This window comes from Pristiophorus japonicus, unplaced genomic scaffold (genome assembly GCF_044704955.1).
Source record: "Pristiophorus japonicus isolate sPriJap1 unplaced genomic scaffold, sPriJap1.hap1 HAP1_SCAFFOLD_523, whole genome shotgun sequence".
In the NCBI taxonomy this organism is placed as follows: domain Eukaryota; kingdom Metazoa; phylum Chordata; class Chondrichthyes; family Pristiophoridae; genus Pristiophorus; species Pristiophorus japonicus.
The window spans coordinates 334,629-347,619 of NW_027254430.1; the positions used below are offsets into that span (position 1 = coordinate 334,629).

General features: G+C 52.8%; 2 non-coding genes across 2 annotated transcripts; both read left to right on the top strand.

Annotated features, from left to right (window-relative positions):
• Positions 1-507: 507 nt before the first annotated feature.
• On the top strand, positions 508-580 carry trnat-ugu (transfer RNA threonine (anticodon UGU)). Its single transcript has one exon. It is a non-coding gene; the product is annotated as a tRNA-Thr (tRNA).
• A 9,469-nt stretch (positions 581-10,049) lies between these two features.
• trnat-agu (transfer RNA threonine (anticodon AGU)) lies at positions 10,050-10,122 on the top strand. The gene has a single exon. It is a non-coding gene; the product is annotated as a tRNA-Thr (tRNA).
• The last annotated feature ends 2,869 nt before the right edge of the window (positions 10,123-12,991 follow it).

Consider the following 12,991-nt stretch of genomic DNA (forward strand, 5'->3'; position numbering starts at 1 on the left):
CCCGTTCTACATCATTTTACCCCCTCTGCCTTTCCCGCTATCTCACTTTCCACATCTGTCATTCATTCCCTTCTCCCCCCTTCCCCCTCCCTCACCTCACCCACTCTCCTTCCCCCTCTCTCTCTTCCCCCTCTCTCCTTTCATTCTCTCCCCACTCCTTCCTCTCTCTCCTTTCTCCTCCATCTTCCCTCTCTCTCTCTCCGCTCCCTCTCTCTCTTTCCCCGCCCGCTCTTTCCCCGACCCAGTCTCTCCCCACTCTCTCCCCTTCCCCTCTGCCCTTTCACTCTCCTCTCTCTTTTCCCTTTCTTTTCCCTTTCTTTTCAGATTCTCCCCTTCTCCCTCTCTCTCCCCTTCCTTTCTCTTTCACCTGACTCCCCTCTTTCTCCCCTCCACCTCTCTCTCACTCCTTCCACTCTCTCCCCTTCCCCCTCTATCTCACTCCTTCCACTCGCTCTTTTCCTTTCCCCTCTCTTTTCTGCTCCTTCCTCTGTTTTTCCCAAAGCAGTTGGCTCCATAGCTCAGGGGTTAGAGCACTGGTCTTGTAAACCAGGGGTTCTGAATTCAAATCTCACTGGGGCCTACTCAAAATCAGTTCAATATTTAAATTGAATGTCAATTAATAAGTGTTTTAAACATAAATATTAAACAGCTCCGAGACCGACCCTGCAGCAATCGTCTCCTCTTGTCTCCAGTAATCTCTCTCTCCCTTCCCATTCTGCATCTTTTTCCTGCTGAAAAACTTTCCCCGTCTTTCACACACTCCACTCTCCCCCGCTCACCCTCTCTCCTTCCCCCTGTCTCTCCCCTTCCCCTCTCTCCCCCCATCCTTTCACTCTCTCTCTCTCCGTCCCCCCTCTCTATCCCCTCGCCCCTGTATCTCTCTCTCCATTCCCCGCTCTCTTTCCCCTTCACGTCTCTTTCCCACTCCTCCACTCTCGCTCTCCCATTCCCCTCCCACATTCACCTTCCTGCCTCTCTCTCGCTCTCCACTTCCCCTCTCTCCCCTTCTCTCTCACTTTCATTCACCCCCCACTCCTTCCCTCTCTCTCCCCTCCCACTCATTCCCCGACCACCCTCTCTCCCCTTCCCCCTCTGCCTTTTCACTCTCCCTTTCCCTCTCCCCTCCCCTCTCTCTCCTCCCCGATCTCCTCCGTCTCTCTCGTTTCCCTTTCTTTTCACATTCTCCCCTTCTCCCTCTCTTTCCTGTTCCCATCTCTCCTCTCCCCTTCTCTCTCTCCCCTTCCCTTCTCTCTCTTCCTCCATGTCTCCCCTTCCCCCTCCCTCTCATTCCTTCTACCTCTCTCTCACTCCTTTCACTCTCTCTCTCCGCTTCCCCCTCTCTCTACCCTTCCACTCTCTCTCTCACTCCTTCCCCCTCTTTTTCCCTTTCCCCCCTCTTTCCCCTGCCACACCGCTCCCTTCCCCCCTCTCTCTCCCCTTCCCGCTCTCTTCCTCCCTGTCTCCATTCCCTCTCTGTCCCCATCCCTCTCTCGCTCCTCCCCTCTCTTCCCCTCCCCCTCTTTCCCCTCTCCCCTCTCTCCCTCCCTTCCACACTCTCTCTCTCCCCTTCTGCTCCCTCTCTCTCCCCTTCCCTCCCTCCCTATCTCTCTCCCCTCCCTCTCTCTCTCCCCTTCCCCCTCTCTCTCACTCCTTCCCCCTCTCTCTCTCCCCTTCCTCCTCTGTCTCCCCTTCCCCCTCTCTCTCACTCCTTCCACTCTCTCTTTTCCCTTCCCCTCTCTTTCCTGCTCCTTCCCCTGTCTCCATAGCTCAGGGGTTCGAACACTGGTCTAGTAAACCAGCGGTCGTTAGTTCAAATCTCACTGGGGCCTACTTGAAATTAGTTCAGTATTTAAATTCGCTGTCAATTATCAAGTGTTCTAATTATAAATATTAACAGCTCTGAGACTGACCCTGGAATAATAGGCTACTCTCTCCCCTTCCAAATCTCTCTCTGTCTTCCCCATCATGACCCGTTCTACATCTTATTTCTGGCTTTCCGCTCTCTCCACTTCCCTCTCTAATTACATTCTCTCTCTCCTTCCTCCTCCATCTTCCCCCTCTCTAATGACATTCTCTCACTCCTTCCTCCTCTATCTTCTCTCTCCCTTTCCGCTCTCTCCACTTCCCTCTCTAATTACATTCTCTCACTCCTTCCTCCTCCATCTTCCCCCTCGAGAGATGGCGAGTGAGAGATTGAGGCAGAGTGTGACTGAGTTGCCTTGGGATGTTTTACTCCGTGAAAGGCCCGATATTCGTTGGAATTCAGAAGAATGAGAGGTGATCTTATCGAAACGTTTCAGATTATGAGGGGGCTTGACAAGGTGGATGCAGAGAGGATGTTTCCACTGATGGGGGAGACTAGAACTAGGGGGCATGATCTTAGTGTAAGGGGCCTCCCATTTAAAACTGAGATGAGGAGAAATTTCTTCTCTCAGAGGGTTGTAAATCTGTGGAATTCGCTGCCTCAGAGAGCTGTGGAAGCCGGGACATTGAATAAATTTAAGACAGAGATAGACAGTTCCTTAACCGATAAGGGGATAAGGGGGCGGGCAGGGAAGTGGAGCTGAGTCCATGATCGGTTCAGCCATGATCGTATTAAATGGCGGAGCAGACTCGAGGGGCCGTATGGCAGACTCCTGCTCCTATTTCTTATGTTGCCCTCTCTCTCCCCTTCCCCTCCCTCTCTTTTCCCTTCCCCCCTCTCTCTCACTACACTTCTGCTCTCTCCCCTTCCCCACTCCTTCTCACTCCTTCCCCTCTCTCTTCCCCTCGCTCTCTTTCCCACTCCTTCCCGTCTCTCTCACCCGCTTCCCCTCTCTCTTCCACCCTCTCTCCCCTTCCCCTTATTTCTCTCTCCCCTTGCAGTCTCTCTCTCCCTTCCCTTTCATGACCTGTTCTTAATCTTGTTACCCCTCTCTCACTTTCCCGCTATCTCACTTTCCCCGTCTCTCACTCATTCCCCTCTTCCCCCTTCACCCTCCCTCGCCCCACCTTCTTCCCTTCCCTCCTCTCACTCCTTCCCCCTCTCTCACTCCGTCCCCCTCTCTCCCCTCCCTCTCCCCCTCTCCCCCCTTCACCTCTGCCATTTCACTCTCCCTCCCCTCTCTTTCCTCCCCTCCCTCCTCTCTCTCTTCCCTTTCTTTTCAGATTCTCCCCTTCTCCCTCTCTCTCCCCTTCCTTTCTCTCTCCCTACCTCCTCCTTCTCTCCTCATCCCCTCTCTCCCCTTCCCCTCTCTCTCACACCTTCCCCCTCTTTCTCACTCCTTCCACCTCTCTCTCACTCATTCCCTCTCTCTCCCCTTCCCTCTCACTTTCCCCTTCCCCTCTCTCTCTCCCCTTCCCTCTCTCTATCCCCTTCCCCTCTCTCTCACTCCTTCCATTCTCTCTTTTCCCTTCCCCTCTCTTTCCTGCTCCTTACCCCTGTCGTTCCCAGAGTAGGTGGCTCCATAGGTCAGGGGTCAGGGGTTAGAGCACTGGTCTTGTAAACCAGGGGTTGTGAGTTCAAATCTCACTGGGGCTCACTCAAGATTTAAATTCACTGTCAATTTACAAGGGCTTTAATTATAAATATTAACCAGCTCTGAGACCGACCCTAGAACAACAGGCTCCCCTCTCCTCTCCTTGTCTCCCTCACACTCTCTCTTCCCCTTCCAAATCTTTCTCTGCCCTCCCCATCACTGTTATGTTCAGAATAAATCCACGGGACCGGATCGTAAGCTGACTCACTGGGGCCTACTCAAAATTAGATCAGTATTTAAATTCACCGTCAATTAATAAGGGATTTAGTTATAAATATTAAACATCTTTGAGACTGATCCTGAAACTGCTCTTGTATTCACTGGAGTTCAGAAGAATGAGAGGGGACCTCATAGAAACGTTTAAAATTCTGACGGGGTTAGACAGGTTATAGATGCAGGAAGAATGTTCCCAATGTTGGGGAAGTCCAGAACCAGGGGACACAGTCTAAGGATAAGGGGGAAGCCATTTAGGACCGAGATGAGGAGGGATTTCTTCACCCAGAGAGTGGTGAACTTGTGGAATTCTCTACCACAGAAAGTTGTTGAGGCCAATTCACTAAATATATTCAAAAAGGAGTTAGATGAAGTCCTTACTACTAGGGGGATCAAGGGGTATGGTGAGAAAGCAGGAATGGGGTACTGAAGTTGCATGTTCAGCCATGAACTCATTGAATGGCGGTGCAGGCTAGAAGGGCCGAATGGCCTACTCCTGCACCGAGTTTCTATGTTTCTATGTTTCTATGAAACTATTGTGACCTTGGTCTCTTTATTGAGACCCCAGAGTGGGGAAGCAGCATGGTGGATCACCTTATGTACCTGCTTGTCCCAGGGTGCACAAGTGACCCTTAGGCCTCCCACAGGTGTGCCCCCTAGTGGCAAGTCTGACATATTGGTGAGGTTTAGGTGCATACATAACATCACTCCCCCCCCCCCGCCCCCTCCAAAGGCTTATGTACCAGTTATTTGCAAGTTGAGGCGATATGACGCCCTGTGTCCCCGGGTCGATCACCTGATTTGAATTCCTGGCCTGGGTGAGTTGGTCGGAACGTTGCTGCCCGGCCGAGTGCCTGGTGTGATGGGACAGACGTGGCCAGGTCCTTTCACAATGGTGGCCTGCTTATCGATAGTTTGCAGTCTGGTCTGGTCCAAACGCTTTCTGCGTTTGCTCAGTACATGGTTTCACAACCAAACACTCCATTTTCATCACACACACACACACACTCCATTCCCCTCTTTGTCTCACACAGTGCTCTCGGCCCCATCTGGGGGCCCTGAATATTGTCCACGTCACTTATTCTGATGTGGCGTGGAGGGGGGCCGTACGATCATGGTGCATTCTCTGCTGATAGCAGACGGAAGGTTCGGTCCTGAGCGACTCTGTCCGGTGACTGCGTAGCAACCCGGGACAGCCGGGGTCTGTAGGGAGTCTACCGCGACACGTGTGGTGCTCGGCTTGGTGATCTGGGCTGCCCGCTGCGGACTATTGTCGCTGACCCTAAGGCCTGGAGAGCCCAGGATGGGCCGATACGGCCCTGAGGCCGTGTGGTCCCCCGTGGATCCTGGGACGTAGTACGGAGGTTCCCACACCACCGACTGTGTGTAGCCTCCCTGCCTTTCTTTGTAACACGTTGCAGGGTTTGCCCCACAGCGGGGGGGGCGCAATCTGATGGGATGAGCATTACGTCTTTGCGACGGATAAGCTGCAACACTCCCGCCTGGCGGTTCGCCGTGAGCAGGCGGTAATGTGATAACACATCACTTGCTACAAGTACTTTGTCAGATACATATACGACCGGTTGGTGTTCACCCGCTACTTTGGCTTGTTTTAACGTATCCCCGACCCCATATGATGGTACATCATTGGCCGCGAAAGAACGCTCACATGGGTTCCACAGTGCAAACAACTTATTGGAACATAGTGGGTTCCTGGACTTCTCAGCGTCCCTCCGCTTTACCTTTGCACCAAATCTCACTGGGGCCTATTCAATTTTGGCTTCTGTTACTGAATTGACCGTCAAGAGGCGACAGGCCGACACCATCAACAGGAACCACTCACTCCGCACTTTACAATCTGCCCACAGCACTTTCACTTCCCACCCCCAGTCTGTATCCCACCTTTTCCACATCCAGTCTCAGAGACACCGATATATCATCGACTCATAGAAACTTACAGCACGGAAGGAGACCATTTCGGTCACCTCAGGACTCATGTTTCGAGTGGGAGCAAGTCTTCCTCGATTCCGAGGGACTGCCTATGATGATGATATGATCCCAGCCTGATCCCACTTTCCAGCTCTCGGTGCGTAGCCCTGTAGCTTACGGCACTTCAAGTGCACATCCAAGTACCTTTTAAATGTGGTGAGGGTTTCTGCCTCTACCACCCTTTCAGGCCGTGAGTTCCAGACCCCCACCACCCTCTGGGTGAAGGAATGGAGGTCTCCCCTCAGCCTCCTCTGTTCCAAAGAAAACAACCCCAGCCGATCCAATCTTCCCTCGTCGCTAAAATTCTCCAGTCCCGCCAACATCCTGGTAAATCTCCTCTGCACCCTCTCCAGTGCAATCACATCCTTCCTGCGATATCCTGACATTTCCCAGTTCCTGCCTTCGCTGGTTTTAGGCTCAAGATGTGGCAATGGACACAAGATGATCCAGTTGGGATTTTCCACAAATAATGAATCCCACGGCCACATCTGTTTGACCCTCGGAGGGCACTCTGTAAATTCACCAAATTTATTAAATGCACACCTTACCCCCGCCTTGTGGTTACGCTCGAACTGTACACAACACTGGTTAGGCCACAGCTGGAGTACTGCGTGCAGTTCTGGTCACCACATTACAGGAAGGATGTGATTGCACTGGAGAGGGTGCAGAGGAGATTTACCAGGATGTTGCCGGGACTGGAAAACTTTAGCCATGAGGAAAGATTGGATAGGCTGGGTTTGTTTTCCTGGGAACAGAGCAGGCTGAGGGGAGATTTAATTGAGGTGTATAAAATTATGAGGGGCCTGGATAGAGTGGATAGGAAGGACCTATTTCCCCTTAGCAGAGAGGTCAATAACCAGGGGGCACAGATTTAAAGTAATTGGGGGGAGGTTTAGAGGGGATTTGAGGGGAAATGTCTTCACCCAGAGGATGGTGGGGGTCTGGAACTCACGGCCTGAAAGGGTGGTAGAGGCAGAAACCCTCACCACATTTGAAAAGTACTTGGATGTACACTTGAAGTGTCGTAACCTACAGGGCTACGGACCGAGAGCTGGAAAGTGGGATTAGGCTGGGTAGCTCTTGGTCGGCCGGTGTGGACACGATGGGCCGAATGGCCTCCTCCCGTGCTGTAAATGTTTATGATTCTCTGATTCTCTCTCTCACTCCTTCCCACATTCTACCCGACATAAACTAGAGGTGATCAAAAACTCGGCTGCCCCATGTCCTAACTCGCACCGAGTCCCGCTCACCCATCACCCCCTGTGCTCACTGCCCCCGTGTCCTAACTCGCACCGAGTCCCGCACACCCATCACCCCCTGTGCTCACTGCCCCGTGTCCTAACTCACACCGAGTCCCACTCACCCATCACCCCCTGTGCTCGCTGCCCCGTGTCCTAACTCGCACCCAGTCCCGCTCACCCATCACCCCCTGTGCTCACTGCCCCCGTGTCCTAACTCGCACCTAGTCCCACTCACCCATCACCCCCTGTGCTCACTGCCCCCGTGTCCTAACTCGCACCGAGTCCCGCTCACCCATCACCCCCTGTGCTCACTGACCCGTGTCCTAACTCGCACCCAGTCCCGCTCACCCATCACCCCCTGTGCTCACTGCCCCGTGTCCTAACTCACATCCAGTCCCGCTCACTCATCACCCACTGTGCTCGCTGCCCCCGTGTCCTAACTCGCACCCAGTCCCGCTCACCCATCACCCCCTGTGCTCACTGCCCCCGTGTCCTAACTCACACCCAGTCCCGCTCACTCATCACCCACTGTGCTCGCTGCCCCCGTGTCCTAACTCGCACCGAGTCCCGCTCACCCATCACCCCCTGTGCTCGCTGCCCCGTGTCCTAACTCACACCCAGTCCCGCTCATCCATCACCCCCTGTGCTCACTGCCCCCGTGTCCTAACTCGCACCCAGTCCCGCTCACCCATCACCCCCTGTGCTCACTGACCCGTGTCCTAACTCGCACCCAGTCCCACTCACCCATCACCCCCTGTGCTCACTGCCCCGTGTCCTAACTCGCACCCAGTCCCACTCACCCATCACCCCCTGTGCTCGCTGCCCCGTGTCCTAACTCGCACCGAGTCCCGCTCACCCATCACCCCCTGTGCTCGTTGTCCCGTGTCCGAACTCGCACCCAGTCCCGCTCACCCATCACCCTCTGTGCTCACTGCCCCGTGTCCTAACTAGCATCCAGTCCCACTCACCCATCACCCCCTGTGCTCACTGCCCCGTGTCCTAACTCGCACGCAGTCCCACTCACCCATCACCCCGTGTGCTCGCTGTTCCGTGTCCTAACTCGCACCGAGTCCCGCTCACCCATCACCCCCTGTGCTCACTGCCCCGTGTCTTAACTCGCACCGAGTCCCGCCCACCCATCACCCCCAGTGCTCACTGTCCTGTGTCCTAACTCGCACCCAGTCCCACTCACCCATCACCCCCTGTGCTCACTGTCCTGTGTCCTAACTCGCACCCAGTCCCACTCACCCATCATCACCCTGTGCTCGCTGACCTACATTGGCTCCCGGTTAATCATCACCTCGATTTCAAAATTCCAATCCTTGTTTACAAATCTCTCCATGGCCCATGGCCCTCCCTATCTCTGTAATCTCCTCCAGCCCCAACAACCCTCCCTATCTCTGTAATCTCTTCCAGCCCCTACTTCCCTCCCTATCTCTGTAATCTCTTCCAGCCCCTACACCCCTCCCTATCTCTGTAATCTCCTCCAGCCCCACAACCCCCCGAGATGTCTGCACGCCTCTAATTCTGCCCTCCTGACCATCCCTGATTATAATCGCTCCACCATCGGTGGCCGGGCCTTCTGTTGCCTGGGCCCCAAGCTCTGGAACTCCCTCTCTAAACCTCTCCACCTCTCTACCTCTCTTTCCTCCTTCAAGACGCTCCTAATAACCGACCTCTTTGACCAAGCCCTGCCCTCATATCTCCTTTTGTGGCTCGGTGTCAAATTTTTACCCCATAATCCTCCTGTGGAGCACCTTGGGACATTTCACTACGTTAAAGGCACTATATAAATATACATTATTGTTGTTGCTCCCTCTGTCTCTCCTCTTCCCCGTCTCTCTCTCACTCCTTCCCCTCACTCTCCCCTTCCCTCTCTCTCACTCCTTCCCCTCACTCTCCCCTTCCTTCTCTCTCACTCGTTTGCCCCCCCTCTCCCCTTCCCTCTCTCTCATTCCTTCCCCTCACTCTCCCCTTCCCTCTCTCTCACTCCTTCCCCTCACTCTCACCATCCCCTCGCTCTCTTTCCCCTCCCAACAACTCTCTCTTTCTCCCTGTCTCACCTTCCCTCTCTCGCTCCATCCACTCTCTCTCCCCTTCCGTCTTTCTCTCTCCCCTTCCCCACTCTCCTTCTCTTCCCTCTCTCTCTCCTTCCCCCTCTCTCTCATTCCTCCCACTCTCTTCCCCCTTTTCCCTCCAGCCTCCCTCTTTTCCCTTTCCTTTCAAGTTTCCCCCCTCTCTTTCCCCTTCCCCACTCTCTCCCCTTCCCCACTCTCTCCCCTTCCCCTTCCTTTCACTCACCCGTTCCCTCTTTCGCCTCTACCCATTTCCTCCTCTCTGTCTCTCTCCTTCCCCTATCTCTCCCCTTCCCTCACTCTCTTTTCACGCTCACTTTCCCCCTCTCTCGCTCCCCTTCACCCTCTCTCTCCCTTTCCTCCCTTCTCCCTCTCCCCTTTCTCGCTATCTCTCCCCTTCACCTCCCTCTCTCCCATTCCCCTCCCTCTCTTTCCCCTTCCCCCTCTCTCTTACCCGTTCCCTCTCTCTTTTCTACCCATTTTCTCCTCTCTCTCCCCTTCCCCCTCACACTCCCCTTCTCCTCTCTCACTCTCCTTCCCCTCTTCTCCCCTTCCCTCACTCACTTCCACCTTTTCCTTCCCTCCTGTCCCCCTCCTTTCCTTTTCCTTTCAGGTTCTCCCCCTCACTCTCCCCCTCCATCTCTCTCACTTTTTCCCCTCCTACTCCCCTCCTACTCCCTTTCTCCCCATTCAACTCTCTCTTCCTCCCTGCCTCATCTTCCCTCTCTCACTCCATCCACTCTCTCTCCCCTTCCCCCTTTCTCTCCCCTTCCCCTCTCTCTTTCCTTCCCCTCTTTCTCCCCATTCCACACTCTCTCTCTCCATCTCCTCCCTCTCGTTTCTCACCTCCCTCTCTTTCTCGCTGTCTTCCCTTCCCTCTCTCTCACTCCTTCCCCACTCTCTCCCCTTCCCGTCCCGCTCTTTCCCCTTTCCACTCTCTCTTCCTCCTTCCACTCTCTCTTGGCCCTGTCCCTCTCTTTCCTGCTCCTTCCCCTGTTTTTCCCAGAGCAGGTGGCTCCCTAGCTCAGGGGTTAGAGCACTGGTCTAGTAAACCAGGGGTCATGAGTTCACATCTCACGGGGGCCTAATTTTAGTATTTAGACACCTGTCTCTCATTTCTCCCACTCTCTTCCCCCTTGAAAGGATGCAAAATTCAGAAGAACCCCCTCACAGTGTTTGGGCTCATTCGAAAGGAAATTTAATTTGGGACTATCGATCGGAAAGTTTGGAACCCTAAAGTGCTGATGGAAGAAACTACGAACTTTATTAGAATTTTGGACTTTTTGAAGACACATTCAAGGCTGTGGGCGGGCCGAAAGAACTGACAGGAGACAACTTGATTATTGAGGCTGTCTGGATGTTGGGACTAACATAACTTTTCTGGAGAAATGGGTATTCGAGAATCCTTCTCCACAAGAGACATTAACATTACAACAAATAACCCAGAGATAGTCAACCATCAACCTGAATCTGGAAAACCATTTCAGCACATACATCACAAAGAGGCCCAATCCAGCCTGTTTGCGAAAAACAAAGCACAAAAGAATATTGCGATTATCAAACTAATATTTGCACCAGGAAGCAGTTGATCGAACATCAACCCACCCAAAACATATTAACTTTTAACGAGCACACGAAAATATAACAAAGAGGAGTCAAGCCCGACAAATTCAAACAAAGAATCCTGGACTGATTTGGCGCGAAGATTAGAACCACTCAAACCATATAACTGGCCCTGTTTTAACAGAGGGTATGACATTCTTTGCCATACAACCAAGACCATGCTTGTGTCATCAAGAAGGGAGAGAAACCAACGCGACCGTTGTAAACTAACTTCTTCAGCCTCGAAGTCCTGCAGTCCTGAAGGAAGAACATCACCATCGCGGCAACAACTGACCACAGCCAACGTGGTATCAATGAAAAACCACCGCGATCGACCAAACTACAAATAAACTCCAACTGGAAGAAACCGAAGAATCGAAAGTTTCCAGTCTACAATCTAAGCCCTGACTACCAACAGGTGAAAACATTACCTAAAGAGCCTTTGAACCTATTTCTAACGAAGAAAACTGGGTACTTACCCCATAGATCCAAAACGTGCTTTACCGCATCAGTGGACTCAACCCAACTGAAGATTACGCAGCTAGAAGTCTTCTCCAACGTTCGGGGTACGGCAAGCAGAACCTACACAATTCAAGGAACCCTGAAACCGTGAACTACCGCTAACTGACCAGAAAGGATTGGTAAGCATAGTCCCTGCCTGCCCTGGAGTCTAACCTAGCTAGGATTAGGTATGGGGAGGTGGGAGGTGTCATTTTACTGTACACCCCCTTTGAATGTGTAATGTATTGTTCTTTATCAGAGTGATTATAAGTTTTGACATTGTATTTTCTTGTCTTTAATAAAATCAAAGTTCTTTTGCACCAAACCAGTGACCTTTGCACTTTGTCACACCCCCCCCCAAATAAATCCAGAGTCTAGAACCCAAGGGAGTGGGAGCGATTCGAACCGCTCAATAGGTCAGAGGTGAACCTGACCCCTGGGACCACCACCACACCGTTACACTCCCGTCTCTCTCTTTTCCCTTTCCTTTCAGTTTCTCCCCCTCTCTGCCCTCCCCCTCTCTCTCACTCCTTCCCCCTCTCTCCCCGTAACATCTCTCTCCCCTTCCTCCCTCTCTCTCCCCTGCCCCTCTCGCTTCCTCCCTGTCTCCCCATCCTCTTCCCCTCCCACTCTCTCCCCCTCTCTCTCACTCCTTCCCCCTCTCTTCCCTAAACATCTCTCTCCCCTTCCCCCCTCTCTCTCTCACTCTCACTCCTTACCCTTGCTCTCCCCTTCTGCTCTCTCCCCCCGCCTCTCTCCCACTCCTTCCCCTCTATCTCCCCCCATTCCACACTCTCTCACTCCATCCCCTCCCTCTCTTTCCCCAACTCCCTCTCTTCCTCGCTGGCTCCCCTTTCCACTCTCTCACTCCTTCCCCACTCTCTCTCCTGATATATCGATGTTGAGAAGCGAATATTGAAGAGACGGAGGCAGGAGTCTGGGGGATGAGACACAATCTGAGCATTTCACTGACCTCACAACATGTTCTACATCTTTTTCTCACTTTCCCCGTCTCTCACTCATTCCCCTTTCTTCCCCCTTCCCCTTCTCTCTCCCCTTCTCTTCTCTCACTCCTTCCCCCTCTCTCTCCCCTCCCCCTCCCCCTCTCGAGACGAGACCTGGGTGTCATGGTTCATCAGTCATTGAAAGTTGGCATGCAGGTACAGCAGGCGGTGAAGAAGGCAAATGGTATGTTGGCCTTCACAGCTAGGGGATTTGAGTATTGGAGCAGGGAGGTCTTACTGCAGTTGTACAGGGCCTTGGTGAGGCCTCACCTTGAATATTGTGTTCAGTTTTGATCTCCTAATCTGAGGAACAACGTTCTTGCTATTGAGGGAGTGCAGCAAAGGTTCACCAGACTGATTCCCGGGATGGCAGGACTGACATATGAGGAGAGACTGGATCGACTGAGCCTGTATTCATTGGAGTTTAGAAGGATGAGAGGGGATCTCATAGAAACATATAAAATTCAGACGGGACTGGACAGGTTAGATGCAGGAAGAATGTTCCCAATGTTCGGGAAGTCCAGAACCAGGGGACACAGTCTAAGGATAAGGGGTAAGCCATTTAGGACTGAGATGAGGAGAAACTTCTTCACTCAGAGAGTTGTTAACCTGTGGAATTCCCTGCCGCAGAGAGTTGTTGAGGCCAGTTCATTGTATATATTCAAGAGGGAGTTAGATATGGCCCTTACGGCTAAAGGGATCAAGGGGTATGGAGAGAAAGCAGGAATGGGGTACTGAGGGAATGATCAGTCATGATCTTATTGAATGGTGGTGCAGGCTCAAAGGGCCGAATGGCCGATTCCTGCACCTATTTTCTATAATTCTATGTTTCTATGTAAGACAGAACC